General features: G+C 46.4%; 1 protein-coding gene and 1 long non-coding RNA gene across 3 annotated transcripts in view; one reads left to right on the top strand and one right to left on the bottom strand.

Moving 5' to 3' along the window:
* Positions 1-578: 578 nt before the first annotated feature.
* LOC143435174 (uncharacterized) lies at positions 579-6428 on the bottom strand. Its single transcript, XR_013105235.1, has 2 exons — positions 4610-6428; positions 579-1505 (listed from the first exon to the last, which is right to left on the bottom strand). It is a non-coding gene; the product is annotated as an uncharacterized LOC143435174 (long non-coding RNA).
* A 92-nt stretch (positions 6429-6520) lies between these two features.
* Positions 6521-21299, top strand: part of Adarb1 (adenosine deaminase RNA specific B1) — a 121763-nt gene continuing 106984 nt past the window's right edge. For both annotated transcript variants that reach the window (XM_034523730.2, XM_034523729.2), the window contains exon 1: positions 6521-6721. The gene's annotated coding sequence lies outside the window, so the exon portion shown is untranslated. The remainder of the gene's footprint in view (positions 6722-21299) is intronic.

Here is a 21299-nt window from a genome sequence, read left to right as displayed (position 1 = left end):
CTCTAGCATTTACATATCCTCTGGAAAGTTCCCAGAATTCCAAATGTCACACAATTGCAGAACCTGCAGCTGGCAAAACCACGCTTCTGCTAGAGCACGAGGCTATTCATAGTCAGCTTTCTTCAGACAGGCTGAAGCAGCCTCCTATTTCCACAGCTGGGATTAAAATGAAAACATATTCTTATACTATTTCTGTGTTTGAAGAAGCCAGAATTCCAGAATTGTCACTACATAAGGCCTCATGGAATAAACATCTAGCAGGTTCTCAGCCTCTCCAGTGTGCAACCAGCCACTGTTGGACTACCCAGTGTGTAGTAAGTCAGTCAGTTTAATGAATTTGTAATTGTCTTGGTTTGTTGTTGTTCAACTTAGCATAATCTGGAATTATTTGGAAAGAGGGAATTGCAATAGAAGAATTGTCACAATCTTATTGACTTGTGAGCATGTCTATGGGGGTGTTAATATGATTGCTAATTTATATAGGAGGGCCCAGCCCACTGTCAGAGGTACCATCCCTAGGCAGGAAGGAGGTCCTGTTCTGTATAAAAATGGAAGCTACACAGCACAGAGCAAGCCAGTAAGCAGCATTCCACCATGGTTTCTGCTTCAGTTCCTGCCCTGATTTCCCTTTAGTGATAGTATACCTGGATGCATACGCTGAAAGTATAATCTCGTAAATTGCTTTTGGCTGTGGTGTTCATCATAGTAACAGAAAGCAAACACAGTAACATATATTCTATCAATTTCTTCCTTTAGAGCAGTGGTTCTCAACCTTCCTAATGCTGTGACCCTTTAATACAGTTCCTCATGTTGTGGGGACCTCCAATTATAAAATTATTTCACTGCTACTTCTTAGCTGTAAGTTTGCTACTGTTATGAATCATCACGTAAGTATCTGTGCTTTCCGATGATCTTAGGTGGCCCCTGTAAAAAGGTCTTTTGGGATTTTGACCCACAGGTTGAGAACCACTGCTTTAGAGAATCTTAATCTAGCTTGCCTCAGATTGAGGAAGCTCTCTTCTTACTTTTCTTAGAGTGGTTCTCCAAGCAGAAACAATGCTGGATTTTATTAGAAGCTTTGTATTCATCCCACCACCCCTTTTGAGATAGGGGTTCATTCTGTAGCCCAAGCTATCCTCAGTCTTGAACTGGTCCTTTTGCCTTGACCTATTTAGTGCCAGCACCACAGGCCTGATCCACCAAGGTTGGCTTCTCAAAAATCCTTTTCTGAAGCTCCTGAGATGATGAGACGATGCTGCCCCCATGTTTCGACGTGATTAGTAAGATGTAAAAGTGTTGGCACCAAGTCATGGTTTTGGAAAGAAATGTTATTTCAAACGTGCCACTGCTGGTGGCTGGGGTTTGGTTTGCCGAGTGCTTTCCTCTGGCTCTGTGATGACTTTGGATTGTATTAGCGAAGTTAGTCTATACTTGTTATTCTTCTTAGGTTTTGAAGTCAGAGAGTGATTCGGTGGTAGAATGCTCCATGGGTCCCAGGGTTTGACCTGCACCACAAAAATAAAACTTAAAAAAAAAAAAATGGGGATTGGATTTGAAGTTCTTCTCTTTGTAGTTAATAGCGTCCCCAATACACTGCTGAGACTTCAAGGTCATTCTAACCTCCTGTTTTCAAATCCAATGGGTTTTCATCTTTTCTTCTGTTGGCTCCCATTTCTGAAGTCCTCCTTTGTCTCCCCTTCTCTTTGCCCCTCTCCCTACTCTCTTTAGGTAGTTGGTGACCTTGTCCACTTCCTTGGGTCTTACATGGATGTCCTCCTTCTCTCTTCTCTTGTGTGTTGCTATCTGCCTTCCTGATACTGCCTGAGCATCTGACAGACTCGTACACTCACCAGAGCCAAAAGGACCTCTATCTCCCCCCCTGGTGCAACACTTACCACCATCTCCCCGCCTAGCACCAGATGGTAGTCCTTTCTGTGAGTTCCCCCTACAGGCTGTGGCAGTCAGTCCATCCCTCTTAGTCTTACTGAGAGCTGTTTCCAGAAACAACTCCTTACAGTCCCACCTGACCTAAGCTCTCTGCATCCAACGTGGGGCTCTGTGTGAGCACTAAGGCTGGTACCCATCAGCCATCGCTCCTTACTACTGGTGGTGCCTTTTGCTTATTCCTTCCCTAGAAGCCCACACACTGATGGTGGCTGATCTAACTCCCAGCTCCACAAGGTAGATCCTACTTGGCTCATTTTTTTTTTTTTTAATATAATGGGACAGATGGTGAGTATTTTAAGACTTGTATATCACGTAAGCCCGTTGCATATTTTCACCCCTCATTACAATGCTAACTGTAAAAGTATTTCTTAGGTTGTGAAGTGCACAAAAACAGGCCACAGATCTGTCAATCCCTTGTGGCTTAATCATCCAATTTATTTCACCTCCTGGAAGTTGAGGGAGGGTGTAAGAGCCAAGGGAGGCAGTCAGTGTAACTCCACAGAACACTGGCAGCAGTTCTAATTCTCCATCTTGGGCACCCTCACCACCATCTTCACTCACACACTGCTCAACACCACAGGCCTCCTACTTCCTTTGATAAACTATATAACTATTTATCTCTGTATCTATCTCTGTATCTATCTGTGTATCTATCTCTGTATCTCTCTCTGTATCTATCACCTATCATCTTTCCTATCTATCTATCTATCTATCTATCTATCACCTATCATCTTTCCTATCTATCATCTATCATTTTTCCTATCTATCATCTTTCCTATCTATCATCTATCATTTTTCCTATCTATCATCTATCATCTTTCCTATCACCTATCATCTTTCCTATCTATCACCTATCACCTATCATCTTTCCTATCTATCTATCATCTATTCTATCTATCTATCATCTATCATCTTTCCTATCTATCTATCATCTATCCTATCTATCTATCATCTTTCCTATCTATCTATCACCTATCATCTTTCCTATCTATCTATCACCTATCATCTTTCCTATCTATGTATCACCTATCATCTTTCCTATCTATCTATCTATCTATCTATCTATCTATCTATCTGCCTCATGGGAATGAGTTCCAGCAACGGCCTGAGTTTCCCTAGTCAAGCCTCCAAATGGGACTTGATGGTGTGGCTCCACCTCCCACTTATTTGGACTGAATCACCTCAGTGTAATCAATAAGAGGGAGAAGCCACACCTGGCCGTGGCATTTGGAAGCAGGGACATTTGGAGGTAGTTAAGGTTGACCCGAGGAGACGGTCCGATTGATAAAGTGTTGCCCTTACAAGCGTGAGGGCCTGAGGCTGATCCTCAAAATTTCACGTTTAAAAACAAAAACAAACAAATAAAAACAAACAAAAATAACCAGTAAAGAGATGGCTCAGAGGTTAAGAGCACTCGCTGTTCTGGCTGTTTGCTGAGTACCCACAGGGAACCAACATGGTTGCTTTAGGGATCTGTGCGTATTGGCCCCTGTAGGAGAGGGCCTGTAGGAGAGGGCCTGTGGGCAGGCTCTTGGTACTTTCCATGCCAGGGCTCACCCCGAGGCACCTTAGCCATCTCCCTGCTGAACTCTGCTCAGTGACTATCAGGAAGACCACAGAGAACTTTGGCTTCCTTACAGGTAAAGATTCTGAAAGGCTTAGAAATAGGTCTCTTTGGATTCCGAGTCCTCCTTCTGCACACTAGGCACCAGCACACATTTTAAACCCACACGTACCATTAATAAATTGTCCAGTCAGGAGTTTAAAAATGGCCCTAGAAAATGCTCATTTTCTTCTGTGTCCCCTCCTCCCCTCCCTGCCACCCTTCTGCCCTTCATTTACACCCAACTCTCTTGTTCAGATAAGATGGCAAAAGGATTACAGCATGCAGGCTTCCTCCAAATTGGTCTAATGGAATATATAATGGAATTGGTCTAACATATATGGATATTATTGAGGCCTGCCCCCTAGCATAGCTGTAGCCATTTTGTTCCATGTTTGCCAGCTGTTTCATATTGTTGCTGTAATATGCCTGCCAGTTATTGAGGCAGAAAAATAACTCAGAGCAAGGTCATGCTGACCACAAACCCTGTTGTGTTCTGTATGTTCTGAGGTTTGTTAATCTTAAGAAATTCACAACCATAAGCTTCACTTAGGACCCATCAAATTAAAGGTCAATATGGACGGTTATGTCCTAAATGGCTTGAGTCAGGGCTGACCACCAGGCAAGCACTTCCAGCATCTGTGTATGAGCTCACTGTGGTTTTTGTGGGTTTAGTCTTTGTAAACCGGCCCTGAGAAACGTCCAGCTCTCAGCTTTTAGCTTTCAAGCCTGAGCTGTTGTCCTGGTCAATCAGTCTTTAGGTGTGTGTTCAATAAACCACCCTGATTGAAATCGGTGTTCATGTGGTTTGTGGGGCGACTCCTGGACCGAGATATATATATATATATATATATATATATATATATATATATATATATATATATTCCTAATTCACATTTGTATGTGTTGTGGTTCCTAAGACTCCACCATCAAGTCTTTCCGGTCATCGATGATAGACCAGGTTTCAGGTACATCAACATCTCTCCTATAGATGAACGATCTGTCCAGTCTCACAGCTATGTGTCGGTAGTGGGTTTGTAAAATTCAAGTCCAACATACCTGCTCTTTACACTGGACTGTCTCCCAGTTATGCTATTGTCTGGCATCCTGGCCTGTTCTACTTCCGGACTATTCAGATGAAGATGTCTTCCTAACCAATTGACCCACCTATGCATGTGACACCACCAGACACCTGAGAGGCTGTCAAACTGTTATTTTCTAGCCTCCATTTATGCGTGCCCTGTTCTCCTCACTGTAAGCTAGTTTTTGTTTTCTTGGCAGTGTACACAGTAGACAAAGAAGGCCATTCCAGTTAGTCCTGGATGAGATTGCAGACTTCTGTTTTTGCTGTAATAATTCACAATGCACCAACGGTCTACCAAAGCGGTGGTCTCTGATGAACATACTTCCTTTGTCCAGATCTCTGCCTCTCATATTTGTGTCAGACCAGCATCTTCACTTCAGTCAATGAGTCACAAGAACATAGGTGATGTGCCCAGAGATTGGAAAGGCCCTGTAGGCTGGAACTTGCTCTCTCGTGGCCAAACCACAGCCATTATGAGAAGCAACATGAGCCAGCTTACTAACAGTGGGTAACACATGACCTACGGGAGTGAGGTCATCCATAAAGCAGAGATGAACCAAAACCAGCTGAACACAGTAGAAGCTGCTGTTCATTAGACTGACCAGCCATGACTTTAAGTTTTTAAGTTCTGGGGTAGTTTGATTCCCAGAAACAGACACACTGTCCTTGTGCACAGATTTTGTACGTGAAGCTTGACATCCTCGAAGACGTTCCAAATGAGATGATTTCTACTTAGAACAAGTACACCAGTAAACGCTGCCTGGTGCCCACCTTTTAGGCAGGCTGAAGAACTCATTGAGTGGCTGGCTGGACCAAGGGACATGTTTTTGTGATGGATGCAGATGTGCTGCGTTTATGCTTCAGATTCTGGACCTCTCTAGGCCCCATTCCGGCATAGCACCCCAGGGTAAGAGCGTCTGCTGAGGGGCCCACACAAGTTGCTGACCACATCCTGGGTGCTCAACACAGTGCTTTACCAGCACTCGTCTTTTACTAGACCCTTTTGTTTTTAAACGAATGCGGAGACAGGCGGAGCAAATACAAGACACGTCTGGTATGCCTAAGAGGTGGCGGAGCCTGAACTTGACCGCGGGGTCTAGGTTAAAAACCCACCACCATTTCTAGTGACACCTCCAGCAGTGGTGGCGCGCCCCTTTAATCCCAGCACTTGGGAGGCAGAGGCAGGCGGATTTCTGAGTTTGAGGCCAGCCTGGTCTACAGAGTGAGTTCCAGGAAAGCCTGGGCTACACAGAGAAACCCTGTCTCCAAAAAACCTAAAAACAAAACAAAAACAAACAAACAAACAAAAAACAGTAGACACCCTGCTTCACAAAATCACGTCTCTGCTTCCCTCCCTACTGATTTTCAAAGTCTACAGAGGTGGGTGTGACCAGGGCCAGCTCTCAAAACTGGAGGAAGGCCCAGGGATGATTCTTGCGGGATGCCAGGCTATCACGGACGAGGTGCAGTGGGTCTTCAAGCGGCGGTCACAGTCGCCCTTCACTGGCTCCTCTCTGATTTTCCCCTGGCCCGTTCCCAGCTCCCACTGGACCTCTAGGGTCCCTGGTCCCACCTGTCCCCTCAGGTCGCATCCGAGGCTCCCGCCCGCTCGGGTCTCCTGAGTGCGAGTTCGAGAACCCCGCCCCCGTCGATCTTCTCAGTGCGTGTCGTGTCGGAGGCTCCCTTCCGCTTCGAGTCTCCCTAGCGACGCACGACCTGTTTTGGTTTTAACCGCTAACCCTCGCGGTTCCCACCGCCGCGGGCGATCCGGGACCTCGGCTCGGGTTAAGAATGGGTGGGTGGGTGGGTGGGCGGGCGAGCGCGCGCACGTCGGCGTCGGGCGCTGGCTCCACCCCTGCACGCGAACGCGCGCGCGCGGCTGCGGCGGCTGGGGCGGGGCGAGCCGAGGGGGCGGAGCCGCCGGCGCTGAGGCTAGAAGCAGAGGCTGAAGCAGCGGCTGAGGCTGAGGTGGCTGAGGCTGAGGCGGCGGCGAGGGGCTCGTACCCCGGGGGCCGCGGGGCCAGCCGAGGCCGCCGCAGCGCCCGGAGCCAGACGCCGGCAGCCCGCGGGCGCAGCGTGAAGCTGAGGTAAGGCGGCGGGGACGCGGGCGGCCGCGTTTATGTAAGCGCGGGGCAGGTGGCTGAGGCCGCGCAGCGCCGGCGGCCGCGGACCCGACCACCGACCCCAGACCCTATGGAGCCCGGCTCGGGCCCGCGGCGGGCTGCCGGGGTCGCTGGCGCATCCCGGGTGGCGCGCGGAGGGGAGGGCGGGCCGCGGTCCTCTTGGATGCGATGCGGGAGGAGGCTGCGCCCTGGACGGCTGGTCCGCTCCTGGAGGCGCCGCGTCCGCGTGGGATGCGCTGCGCCGCGGCGAGCCGACCGTGCGCCTCTCGGACAGGAGGTTGTGCCCGCGGAGAGGACCCTGTACTCCCGGGAGGGGACCTGTGCCCATCAGAGAGGAGACTGCGCCCGGGGAGGGGAGTGATGTGCTGGGCGGAGGGGACCTGTGCTCCGGGGAGGGGGACCCTGTTTTCCCGGGAAGGGACCTTTGGCCAGCACAAGGGACACTGCGCACCGGGAGGGGAACCCTGTGTCCTGCAGAGGGAAAGCTGCGTCCGGGGCTAGGGACCCTGTATCCTAGAGAGAGAACCTGTGCCCAGCAAAAGGGAGGCTGCGCCCTGAGAGGAGACACCCTGTGTCACTCTGAAGCTGTGTCCGGGGATGGGGACCCTGTGCCCTGCAGAAGGGACCATGTGCTTGGCAGAGGGAAGGTTGAACTCTGCGTCCTGCAGGAGGGACCCGTGCCTAGCAGAAGGGAGGTTAAGCCCAGAGTGGGGAGGTAGGAACCTTGTGCTCCGAGGAGGGGAAGCCGCACCAGGGGACGGGGACTTTGTGCCCTGCAGAAGGGACCATGTGCTCCGCAGAGGGGAGACAGCGCCCAGAGGAAGGGCACAGAGAGGGAACCCCATCCCCTGCAGAGAGTACTCAGAACTCCAAGGAGGGAGACCCTAACTCTATACCCCACAGAGGGAAGGCTGCGCCCTGTGGAGAGCACCTTGTGTCCTGCAAAGGAGACACTGCGCTCTCACAGAGTGGACACCGTGGCCTGGGTGAGGGAGACTGCTTTTTAGTGATCCGTGTCCCTCCCGAGGGCTCAGAGCTCACAAGAGCGCCGTGCGCCCGGGTGACGAAGTTCCGAGTGCCCCGGCGCGTCTGCTGCTGTGGAAGCCATCTGGGACATTAGGGGTTGGAGGTGCATTTTGACACGCTCACATAGGCAGGAAGAAAATCACTGTGTGCAAGGAAAATGTCAGATGAGGCTGTGGACGCTAGACTGTTAGTGGCGCCGGAGTCGCCTTTGGAGGACTAGAAATGTGTTCCATTCGGGATTTATGAGGGGGATATCCGCACTGGGGTGTCTGGTTGGAGGTCATTGTTTTCAGCTAGCAGGTTTGGGTTGTGACTTCTGATGAGGGTATCTTTTTTTCTTCTTTTGAAAACCATTTATTGCGTTCCATTCTGGAAGTATAACGAAAAGAAGCCCAATAGCAAACTTGCCTTTTTACTGTTAGGTGCAGTAAGTAAGATGATCAAACAGTAGTTTTTTACTGAGAATAGAAATAATGTATTAACCCTCTTTGTTCCTTTGAAAGGAAGGTGCATTTTCCAAACCTGTTTTTAGTCTCAAGACAAAACTGTTTGTAAAAGCCAGCTGTTTTTGTTTTGTTTTTTCTTTCTCTTTGGGGGTGGGGGATGAAACTTCTTTACCCTTTTTCCTTGAACTGGAGGGAAAGAGAGAAGAAAAAGGAGGCAGAAGGTTGGTTGGTACAGCTCCTTTTGGAATGAGAGAATTAATGGTCCCTGGGTACAGGTTCCTCCAAGGGGCAGATGCACAGCATGGGCCCCACAAGAGGAGCTTGATAAATATTGGATGAGACACACTGGGCTGGGTGCTGTGATCCCACAGTGGTGGAGAAGTGGAATCCACAGGCTTTGAAAGGAATGCATTCTCCACGCCTGTTAGATGTCAAGGGGTTTCAGAAACTGGGCACATCCAGTGACTTCTACGTCATCTGTGATGCTCCAGTTGGAAGGAGCAAAGGAGACCTTTCTGCAAGGACAGTGTTGAAGAGAGAGACTGATGTGTATCCTCCATGATTGTCCATTCTGTCATTGCTGGTAGGCCACTGCAGGAAGATTAGCTACCAAGAAATAACATTATCTGAAAACATGCCTTGGCTCATAGGCAAATTCACTTCTTTGTAAGTTTATGTGCTGCAAAGCATTTAAACTGCTTTAGAATTTTTGGAATAAAAAAATCCTTTAAACCTATCTTGTCCGGTGAATGAACAGTCTCCAACTGGTCATGTGCTAGGCCTTCCCTCTGGAGTTACAGCGTTGAACTCTACAGCACAGTAAAAGAACCTACTGACAGCTTGCCTTCTTAATCGCTTTAATAGTGTTAACATTTAAAGATAAAATTATATTTGCAAAAGTGTGAAGATTTTGCTTGTAGGTTTAAAAACGTAAGTATGCACGTAATACATCCAGGAAGGCGAGCGGGGTGTGTGTGTGTGTGTGTGTGTGTGTGTGTGTGTAATACATTCAAAAGGCACACAGAATAGGCTCAACCTCATTCTTCTCTGTACCCTGCTGCTCAGTTATCTACAGATGTTACTATGTATGGATTGTACATTGTCTCAGCGGTGTGTGTGTCTGTATATAGTTGTGGTATATTTTAATATAATTTTTTCCCTGGTACTTGGGAATGAACCAAGAGCCTAGGAATGAGAAGCAAGTTCTTTACTATGAGGTATATCTCAGCCTTGAGAAATTGTCTCACTAAGCGGTCCAGACAGGCTGGCCTTGAACTTACTCTGTATGCAACCCAGGAAGGCCTCAAAATTTCAGTCCTTCTGTCTTAGGCGCTCCAGTATCTAGAATTATGGACCTGTGCTACCAGGCTCAGCCTTTAAAATATAGTGTTTTGAAGTTTTCCTTAATAGTGTAACAGCAGGATTCTTATTTATACAAGGGCACAAGGAAGATTTGCTCATAAGATTTAACCCAAAATTCCTTTATCAGTAAGTTGTATTTAAGAGCTGGATTTTATTGCCTTGAGTGCTCTGATTAGCCATGTAAATACACAGGACCAGAGAATATTGTTTAAATAGCTAGGAGGTTCTCTAGAAGCAACTTTTGGAGCTTACAGTCAGTGAAGTTATGTAATCATTAGGGCAGTGGTTAAGCTTAGTATGAAGGCTTGGACAAGGTTGGTTTTCTGTGTCACATTCTAACATACAAATTTCCAAGTCCACAGTTTGCTGTGGGGGAATGGTTCTGCCTAAAACCTTTTATTTAATATGTTCCTAGTATTATATGAAGTAGGACAAATAACTAGCAATAATTTCACTTAAAAATTATTCACTAAGTCAGTGGTGCTCAACCTTCCTAATGCTGTGACCCTTTAATACAGTTCCTCGTGTTGTGGTGACCCCCAACTATACGATTATCCCATTGCTACTTCATAACTTTAATTTTGCTTCTGTTGCGAATCATAATGTAGATGTATGATACACAGAATATCTAGTATTCAACCCCTTCATGACGGACAAGTTGAGAACCATTGCACTAGATTAATTAAGAGTCTTTATTCCTCAGTGACTGTCTTTCTCAAGCTATGCCTTTTGTTTGGAGCATGGATGAAGAAGATGCAGAAAGATTTTACCTTGCCTTCCACTGCAGTTAGGACCATTAACATCAAGTTGTTGTTACTTGCTTTTAAACAATTTGATAATACTGCCTGCTGATCTTCCCAGTGTTTTCACTTATATGGCACTCTAGGAATATCTATGCCAGTGACTTTGGTTTCAGGCATGACAGGTTGAAGCAGAAAGGGAATGAAAGTAGCTCTAGATAAGTGATTTTCATGCCTGATGCTGTTTTCTTTCTCATCAGTGCTACCTGTGTTCCAGGTCCTGTCCACCTGATGTTATCATTATGGGAACAGTGGCAGGGTAAGCAAGACACTAATGTCTGTGTACCCTGAAGGGCAAAGGAAGAAAGGCTAGGTGGAAGCAGACCAATAGGTGACCAAGGAGTGTGGGGTACAGCCTGATGCAGCTTTCCCGGAAGAGGAGACTCTGGGGTAAAGGTCTTGACATGTGTTGTTAACATCAGGGAGCCATTGTGGCCAGGGAGGGAGGGAGAGAGGCAGGAAATGAGGCTGGAGAGATGGGGAGGGCTGCTTCTTGCTGGTGTATAGAGGCTGTGGTGAGGGATTTACATTTTAATCCTAGAATGATGGGAGGTCTTAGGAGGGCTGCTCTTCCCCCTCCCCCTTTCCCTTCTAGAGAGTTTTGAACAGGGCAGGGAAGGACATGATCTGGTTTATCTTTTAAAAGAATCATTCTGGCTTGTGGGTTTTCAGGAGCCTGTCATGTGCTAGGTTGTTCCAGGTTACTTTAACCAATCGGCAGCCCAAAAGGTGAACATTATTACTGTTCAGGTTTTTATTAATTTATCTTATTTTTATGTGTATATGGCGTGTAGGCAATGTAGAGGTCAGAGGACAACCTCGCAGATTGTCAGTCCCCTGTGCCAGCCCCTCTACCTGCTGAACCATGTCTGCAGTCTATTACTGTTATTCCCATGTTACAGATGGGGGCTGTCAGAACAGGGGACTATGAGGTGCTTGTTCAAGGTCACACAGTCAGACAGAGCCTCTCTACAGCATGCTACACTCAGCCGCCTCACTCCAATACTGCAGGCAGGAGTGCCGGTGGAAACCATGGAGGAAGCCCTGTTAGAAGCCTGGTGATTAGGCTGGGCCTCTGGCGGGGGGGGGGGGGGGGGGGGAAAGAGGTGGATTCATCACTGTGTAAGATGCTTCCTCTGTGAGGTGTACCATTTATTTATATATATATATTATATATAATATATATATATTATACCTGACAGAGGAAGATGTGCCAATTAGAGAAGGGCAACCCTTTCTTACCACTTAGTGTTCATTTACACTCACTGAAAGGACTGACTTGGAGCACAGACTATCACAGTGCTTTTGTGCTTTCATAACAAAAGGATACTGAAGTAATACACCACAGCACGCTGTGAGCTGAGCCTTCTGACTTTAGCGTGGGGTAGTATCATATTGGTGGAGTAGGAAGCCTGGGGAAGGTTGTGTGTTTAGGGTAGGGATTAGGACTTGAGATGTGGAAAATGAATCCTGAGACCTTGCTTAGTAATCATACCACATGCTTGCTTGGGGGTAGTGTTAAACACTTAGCTGTGTAATTTTTCTTCACAATTAATGCTTCAGCCTAGATCAAGAAGAACAGAATTTGTGTCTTGTGTATCCTTCAATTCTAGAATGAAGGAGGCAGTTCTGGGCCCGAGAGGAGTATGTAGTGAGATCCTGTCTCAAAAACAACTACTACCAAAAAAAGAAAAAGAAAGATAATCACAAATGGGCGTTGAGTCGGTACTCCGAGCTGACATAGAGAGCCTGGAATAGTACCTGACTAGCAGTATTTAAGACAGAGAGCCTGGAACAGTACCTGACTAGCAGTATTTAAGACAGTTTGCTTCGCTTATTGTTTTTATGATTAGTCATCTGAATAGAGATTTGAATAGAAAGGAAAAATTCAAGGTCAGGCTCAGGAAAAGGTTGGGCCAGATATGCAAATTTAGGTGTCTTTTTTGAGGATAGCTGCTGTTTCATTTCTGGACAGTGACTGTGGAGAAGAGCAGAGGTAGGTATTGGTAGAGACTCTTGACAAGGAGTCCACAGGGGAAGGAGGGGATGCCAGATTATGCTGATGAAGAAGACAAGCAGGAGGGACCAATGGTCAGGAGTCTAGGACATGAATGATCGGGTGCTTCTCAGTCTTAGGGGGTCTGGAAAATATCTCCTTGGATTTGATGAGAGGCAGACCATCAATGACTTCAGTGGGTTTTCGAGCAGTGGGGAGAAGAGACATTTGGGGCATTAAATGTGGGTGACTCTCTTAAGGAAGTTTTCTTTAAAGAAAGCAGACTGATGAAACTCAAACTGGGGACTAGGCTCCTGTGCATCTTGTTTTGGATAGTGATGGTAGTATTTTCTTAACCTGGTTAGAATGGACATTGCAGGAAGCAATTGAAAAGGTTCCAGGGGCTGAAGGAGAAAGGATGTTCAGTCCCAGCAGAGAGGGAGCTACTGCATTCAGTTCACTCAGACGTACCTGGAAGACTTGCTGCCTGGATCAAGAAGGATGGTATGGAACTTAGAATCCCGCTTTTTGCAAGCGAACATGCCTTGTGGCCTTCTTCCGAGGGATTTGTATGCAATGGAATTTTTCTTTATTAAGAAGTTCCCTTGTCTCTAAGTGTCTCAGTGGAAGGAGAATTAACATCCTAATTTATCAGATGTAGCCCTGATGAGGAAACCTGGCATCTGAAAGCTCTAGAGGAAATGCCAATGTGCATTTGGAATGTCCCCCAGCCCCATAGAGAAGGCGACCTGGAGAATGCCAACACATCGTGTTTAACAAAGCTCCCATTAGGTTGATGACATACCTTGCCTTAGCAGAAGGAGCCATATTATTGTCTAGTTGGGGATTTGAAGGTGGGGCTGGATGGACAGACATGTAGGGACAGGCGGTGCAGGCAGTGCAGGTTTTAAAATCAGGGGTAAAGCTTTCACATAATACAGTGTCAGAGTTCTGGGGAAAGACAGAGGTGGTACAGGATTCAGGAAGAGGAGAGATGAAGCAGAAAACACTAACTCAGACTCAGTTTTTCCTACTAAACCCGCATGACATCATCCTCAGAGGGGGGCAAGATTTCACTGTGCAAGCGATCAGTTCTGCAGCAGACACCAGCAGTGTCCTTTGAATCAGTCCAGTTGGATACTGTCTGCCTGGAGATGGTAGATTCCCTAGGCTAAATAAGGGCTCTGTCCTTAAGATGGTCTCCTCTTCAGGCTGTTTTTGTCTGGACCTCTGGAACTTCTGGACTGACCAGTGATCAGTCAGGATTCTCACAACCCCTCCTCAGAGTGGCTCCCAGAAAGTAACTACTTTATTCACATTTACAGTTTCTTATTAAGGGTATTTGGAAGGACACAAACACATAACCTATGAAGAAGTTCTGGGTGGGTTCTGGAAGGGTGCTGCACATAGAGACTTTGACTCTGTGGTACTTTGTAGCATGTGGGTGAGTTCTTGTTTAGTTTCCCATGAGTTGCCACATGCTGAGCTGTCCAGAAGCTCCAAGCCTGTCTTGTAGCCACTATCTCCCTGATGCCTGTTCATGGCATAGGTGACTCTGATAGCCTGTGTGGAAGCCCAGCTGGGTCTGTCTGGTCAGCCTTCTTGATTGGTCCTCTACCCTTAAAATCAATCAATCTATATCTCTCCCTTCCTCCCTCTCTCCCTTCCTTCTCTCTCTCTCTCTCTCTCTATATATATATATATATGTATATATATCATATATTTTCTTGAAATTCCATATATTTTATTTGTTTCTTTGCTTTTTGAGACAGAGTAGTCACTGAGATCCACCTGCCTCAGCCTACTGAGTGCTGGAATTAAAGGCATGTACCATGTCCTAGTCAGGGTTACTATTGCTATGATAAAATGCCATGGCCAAAAGTAACATGTGGAGGAAAGGGTTTATTTGGCTCACACTTTCATATCACTATTCATTGTTGAAGGAAGTCAGGACAGGAACTCAAACAGGGCAGGAACCTGGGGGCAGGAGCTGACGCAGAGGCCATGCAGAGGTGCTGCTGACTGGCTTGCTCACCATGATCTGTTCAGCCCACTTTCTTATAGAACCCAGGACTACCAGCTTAGGGATGGTCCCACCCATAGTGGACTGGGCCTTCTTATATCAATCACTGGTTAAGAATATGCCGGTCAAGCTTGCCTACATCCAGATCCTCTGGAGGCATTTCTTAATTGAGGCTCCCTCCTCTCTGATAGACTCCCGTTTGTGTCAACTTGACATTAAACTCACCAGCACAACCACCATGCCTGTCTCACACGTATTTTGATCATATTCCCCCAAGTCTTCCTTTTAGCTTCTCCCAGATACCTCCCACCTATCTATCCCCATCTCTTCTAACTTTTTGCCCTCCCCCTTAAATAATCCAGAGAGTCCAATTTGTGCGGATCATATATTGGTAGTTATGGGGCCATTCACTGGGGTGTGGTTGACTATTAGGACCCCACCCTTTAAAAAAAATCTTGTCTCTCCCTGCCCCAGAAGCCATTAACTATCAATGGTTTCTCTCTGTTTTAAATTTATTTTATTTATTTTTCTTTATTTGTGTGTATGTGTATATATGAGACAGACAGACAGACAGACAGACAGACAGACAGACAGAACCCATAAAGAGGGGTTAAGGAGCTCTTGTAACTAACTCTTGAGTGCTGATGCTAAGGGCCAGAAGAGTCTGGGAATCTTTAATGATGGACACTTTACATCAGATTACCCACTAGTATATTGTGTATAGCATTTGTTTCTATTTACATAGTCTTTGAAATATATCATCACATGGTGGTGGTGCACACCTTTAATCCCAGCACTCGGGAGTCAGAGGCAGGTGGTTTTCTGTGAGGTGGAGCCCACATGGTCTGCAGAGTGAGTTTCAGAATGTTCAGAGATACACAGAGAGACCCTGACTCAAACAAAAATGAAGTGAAATATCGTATGCCGTCTATAAGTTGCAGAGTTTCCAGGCTTTGAACTGGTGCTGTTCAGGGAGGTCAGATCGTTGCACCTGGCCCATGCACCATACAGCAGTCCCTTGTAGGAGATCCCATGGCTGATATTTTTCAGATCAATCATGAAAGTAATGCCGAGAGGCTCGGTGACATGTTGGGAAAGTTGGATGTTAGCTAACAGTAAGTTCCTGTGTGTCATGCACACTTAGTCTTGTCTGATCCTCATGCTGATCTTGGGAGGACACAGTTACATGGGACTGCCACCGCCCCTTTTTATTGCTGGGAACTTGCTCGCAGGGCTTACCCAAGTGGCTGCCTGCCCAGTCTCCCTTTTTCCACTATGTGTCCTTTCCGTTTGTTCCTGACCAGCAGCCAAGCCTGACCTCTCAATACAAGGCACATCACGTCACTCTCCTGCTTGAAACCCTGCACCTGTTCCATCTCAGGTGCTCCCAGCAGTCCTTCTGTCTCCTATCCCCAGTCTGCCCTTAGCTTCTAGCCAGCACATTGCTATGTGCATGCTCTGTCACCCCCTCTGGTTATCATTGTCATCTGCCTCTACCACCCCTAATGCCCTCCATTTACATACAACTTACCTAGCAGGAACAGAGGCCCCTGGAAGGCAGGACTGTTGCTCTAACTATCCTGAGGCCCAGAACAATGTCTGGCAGATGGCAGGTACTTTTAAATCCTTGCTGACTGAGGCAGTGCCTTTTTCCTACTCTTTCCATACGTGGTAAGCGATAGAGCCTGGATTGAGGAAGTTGTCTGCCTCTGCAAACGTATGCTCTCCTGCCTTATGCACTGCCCCCCACACTACTGTACTCACTGAATCAGTCGTATATTTATGCCCATATGTCTGTGTTATCTCCAGACTTCCTTGCTTTTCTTTGTAGAACAGAAACATTTACAAAACACTCAAAATTGTTATAAAATCACAGAGTACAATATAGTAAATTAATCTGTTGAAAACAGGGTGCTCACATCCTGGGGGGCAGGGAAAGTTATGCCTCAACAACATCATCTTACACTGTTGGGTGGCGTGCGGTTGAGATGCATTTCCTTAAGTGATAACAGCATTGAAAGTCGGATGCTCCGGGAGGTTTTAGAAAAAAGCATCCAGACAGGATGAGAAATCTATGTGATTCAACTGTGCGGGCTTTCAGGAATTAAAATTGGAGATGGTGCAGCTTATCAGCTGCTTGGTGGAGAACTAAGCAGGAGAGTGCTCCAGAATGTAGGGTCTTGGCGGGAATAATCTGAGCTTGGTTCTGAATCTGCCCCAGCCTCCTTGAGTGTGAAATGAAGACACTGAGGCAGTGGCTTCCGAGGTTCAGTCCTGTTAAGGACCTGTGTAAGTAGGAGTGAAAATGTGCTTTCTGAGAGGTTTGGAGCACTATTCGTTGTAGAAGCCCTGTGCAAGTGTAGTTAACAGCACATACCATGACCCTCACACCCTGGCTGGTAAGGTTCATACAGGCTAGCACCTGACATGGTCCCATCGGGTCATTGGGTGTTGAAAGGGTGTAGTGTTCCAAGAGGGATCTGAGGAGTTGAGCAGCACTGGGGCCGGATTGAAGGAGGTGAAGTAAGGGACTCTGGTTTTGTGTGGAGATAGGAGACAGACCTCAGAGAGTCAGAGTTGGTCAACCTTTTTGCACTTCACTTGGCACAAAGGGATTATTAGGTTGTCTGTTGTCTTGAACTTAGCAGTTCGGTGAGTTTGGAGTTCATCAAGGTAATCAATGAAGATTTAATTATCCCTTATCCTAACATTATAAAGTTGCTAACACATTTACCATTTGAGCTAGAAAACAAATCAGAAAGTCACACAGGTTTCCTGTGCTTTTGCTTATGGGCAGTACACACAAATACAGACTGTTGCTATTATTGTTATTAAAAAGTACAACCCAGGTACACTGACCTCATGATGGCTAGCCTACTTCAGGTAAGTCAGGTTTTTTTTTGTTTGTTTGTTTGTTTTGTTTTTTCGAGACAGGGTTTCTCTGTGTAGACCTAGGCTGTCCTGGAACTCACTCTGTAGACCAGGCTGGCCTCGAACTCAGAAATCCGCCTGCCTCTGCCTCACAAGTGCTGGGATTAAAGGCGTGTGCCACCACTGCCTGGCAGGTAAGTCAGTTCTATTGAGAAAAGGGATTTATTCGAGGATGCTGGGAGTCTGACCTCAGAGCCCTTCCAATCTGATGCCTCTTATGCTTTGGTTCTTTTTCTCTGTACCAAACACCTTCTTCCTCAGATTTTTTTCTCTCCTGGGGTGGAGTCTTGTGGTGGATGCTAGGTTGGCAGAGCCTGTCACCTACATGTACCCTGGCTGCACAAGAGCAGGTAGAATTCTGTCTGCTGCCTCAGAGAGAGGGCACTCACTATCTGAGTGGCCCCTGACATGGCCACCCCTATTCCCCAAACACACCCCTCACACAAGAATGGGAAAAAAGCCTTAGTGTAATCTATACATGTTCTAGGCCTGAGTACACATGGCCTGAGAACTATCTGTATGTAGGTAAAAGCTCCGAGAGAGCCAGGTACTTGGGCCACAGTTCAAGGTGCAGTGTGACCTGATCATTCATGTCCACACTGTTCTAGATAGGAGGAAAATTACTTACATCAAATGCAAGTTTCTTAGTGTTCATGAATACACATTGATTTTTTTCTGGGGAATTATCCACCCAAAATAACAATAGAGCTAAATTGTTATTCTGGAACTGAATTTATCATTTTGTATTTGGGCTTATTAATTTTTTTTTCTGTGTAACATAGTGTTCTTTTGTGGAATACCCCCAGGGGATTATTTTTCCTTTCATAATGCATTGAAAATTTATTTTCATTAAAACGCTATCTAAACTTTTACAGAATCACATGCAATAAATGTTTGTTGTTGTTTAAATTCCCAGTTCCAAGAACGTAGTGGCATAATAGTAAATGGTGGGTGGCTGGTGCAGTTAGAAGCTGGTCCGGGGAGTTGAAGCCGCATCTTTGCTCCCTGAGACGTGGAATTGAGAGGAATGAGTCATAAGGCTGTCAGAGCTACACTCAGGATCACAGAGTTCAACCTCGATTTCACCATTGCTGAAACCCTGTGAAAAAAGCTGGCTTGCATAACATCTCTGCTGGCTTTTGGAAGGGCTCCGAGGAAAACCTCTGTCTGGATTCTGCTAACCAGCTGTCCTTTGCCACTTATGCCACAGAGCTACCAGGAGCAGCGACACTGACTTCTGCTCCGGGGATTTTTTCCCTCTGTATTTCTTGGTACCTCATAGTAGATGATTATCGCCCACATGCAGATGCCTGAGTGACATATTGGATCATTTCACAGAAACACTTTCTGTTCTTTAATTTCATCCCTCTAGTGAAACTGTATAAGGAAAATGAGTCTATTTCCACAGAGAAAGCTGGTGCTTTGTAACCTGCAGGGCAGTGCCACTGTATGCCTCTTGTGCATGCTTAGCGTGTAGTTCCCAGTCTGCTTGCCTCAAGTTCCCTGTGTTGATGAGCTGTAGATACACATGGGATGGGATGCGGGTTTAGGTTTGTTTATTCCTGAAGGCTCTGGTTGGAGCAAAGGGGGATGGGTTTCTTCTCTGCAGCAGTTTTGAGCGTGCAGATTCACCGGACTGTGCTAGCTGTGTTTTGTGAAAGCAGGACAGAGCAGCGCTGTGCAGACATAAGTTCAGCCCTGTGTCTTGTCACAGTCCATCCAAGAATTGATCCAGGAATTTTCTCCATCTTACTGACTGCTGAAAGAAGCAATACATAATGCAAACAGGATCAAATTGTCTGAAGGTTAATTTTCAGAGCACTCTGGGAAGATGAGGCAGAACATGAAGTTGCTTTTTAGTTTTAGTTAAGAGATTTTCTTACACATCTGGGTTGTGCCAATATTACCATGGTCCAGTTTTGGAGCATTCTGTTGCCTGGAGTGTTCCTCATGTCTGTTTCAGGTATTTCCATTGCAGCTCCTGCCATAGGCCATCTGCTTGTAGCCTCTGGAGTCCCTTTTGCCAACCCTCCATCTTCCTGAAACAGGTCCTAAATAGACTTCTATGCAGGGTGTAAGTTCACTTACATGCTTCTAAGGTTCACCCACCCTGCAAGCGTGCAGGGGTTTGCCCTTTTGTTGTATGGCTGTAACGTATCCTGGTTATCCCTTACCAGAGATGAGCTCTAGGCTGTTTTCTGCTTTGTAACTATTGCAAATGGTGCTGCTTCAAGCACTAGTAAAATGTCTTTGTATGGACCTCCTTTTCGCTTTCTGTCCAGTGGATTGGTTTTCTATTGCTTTCTGCTGAGGATTTCTCTAAGCCATGGACCTTGGTTGTTTCCAGAATGAATTATCTTGACCATAATGTTTAACAGAAGCTATTTAGGTTTCTTAAAATGGCAGTCTTATGTCAAATTCTTAGCAGTATTTGTGTGTGTGTGTGTGTGTGTGTGTGTGTATGTGTGTGTGTGTGTCTGTTTTCCTCACTCATCAGAAGAGAAAAATCAACTTTACTGGTTAAACTATGGAACCCACTAAGTAAGACTCACGTTCAGCCTATACAACCACATAGATGCTTACCTTTGACCTAGCTTCACTTCTAGGAATCTCCCTCAAGACACATCTCTGATATGTGAAAATGTGTAGCATGACCTAGATACACATGTGCGTGAGAGGCTTGAAGAACGGGACCATCTCTGTGGACCATCTTGTAGCAATTTCCAGGAGGTGCTGAGTATGAGTGTTTGGTGAGATTCCTTCATGTAGGAACACATGCTGGCTAGATGCTTATACAAGAAGTGGGGATGGAGGTGTGGTCCCAGCAGGATGTAGAAGCGATAGGGAAAATGGGATGGGCTCACGGCACTGCTACAGTATACCTTTGATACAGCCTGGCTCCTGGTGGCACAGATAATTCATGTACTCAGAATGAAGTAATCAGAATACATGGCAACCAAGTATGGAAGACAAGTAGAGACCCAACTAGAGCAAGCCGAGGGAAAACAGTGTATTGACTAGGTTCTTTATGGGCAAAGCTAGAAGAACCAAACAAAATGCTATTCTACTCTGGTAGATTTGTTTCTCAAGGGTCAAGGGCTGTGTGAGGCTGTACTGTGTGTATATGATGTTGAACATGGGCAGATCATAGTGGATAACAGAAGCCAGGATTTCCCTTGCTTCAGGAGGTTTCAGATGAGGACAGAAAGGGCTGGAGTGGCCTGTCATATTGGAGTTGGATAGTCTTTAATGTTACAGGGCAATGCAGATGTGTGCCGTCTTACATAGATCCTCTGGGAGGGCGCAGAAGCAATGGCTCAAAGTATCGGTGAGTGCCCCACACACCCTGTACTGTTGCTTGCAGAAGGTATCTGTTGGTGCCAGGAAGAGAGGAAAGGCTCAGGAGCCAACCTGAAGGAGCCCCTCATTAACCCAGGAGGGAATGTTGGTTAACTAGTTCACAGCATAAAGTGCTAGTCACTCTCCACTGCTGTTAACAGCTGACCAGATAAGTGTGTAAAACTGGGAAAGCAGACAACTCTTCCTCATAGAAGAATGCCAGTCAGTGTGGAAGGAACAAGGACCTAGAAGCCCCAGTAGGCAAACATGTTCCCGGGACAGGGGCTCCACAGATCAGTGTTAAGAATAGTGAGTAAAAGTTGAGGAGAAAAGAGATATTTACCTTGTAACAGAGCGTCTTTACCCCAAGTTGTTTATTTATTAAAAAGGGAAAAGTAGTAACTTTAGAGTGGAGAAAGACAACAGATAGTGTCCCACCAGGGAGGACCTGGCCTGCAGTGAGCCTGCCTACCTCCTGTAGTCCTCTGGTGTCCCTGCACAAACAGGCTCACTATCTTATAAGAGGGAGCTCAGACTGATCCATCTGGGTCACCTGTCAGCGCTCGGGCTGTGCTCTTACAAATTATTCACTTTAGGAGAAGGGGGTGGGTGAGACTGG

Source organism: Arvicanthis niloticus, chromosome 20, assembly GCF_011762505.2.
Source record: "Arvicanthis niloticus isolate mArvNil1 chromosome 20, mArvNil1.pat.X, whole genome shotgun sequence".
NCBI lineage: Eukaryota > Metazoa > Chordata > Mammalia > Rodentia > Muridae > Arvicanthis > Arvicanthis niloticus.
The sequence above is the reverse complement of the archived record's forward strand: the minus strand, read 5'-3'. Positions and strand labels throughout refer to the sequence as shown.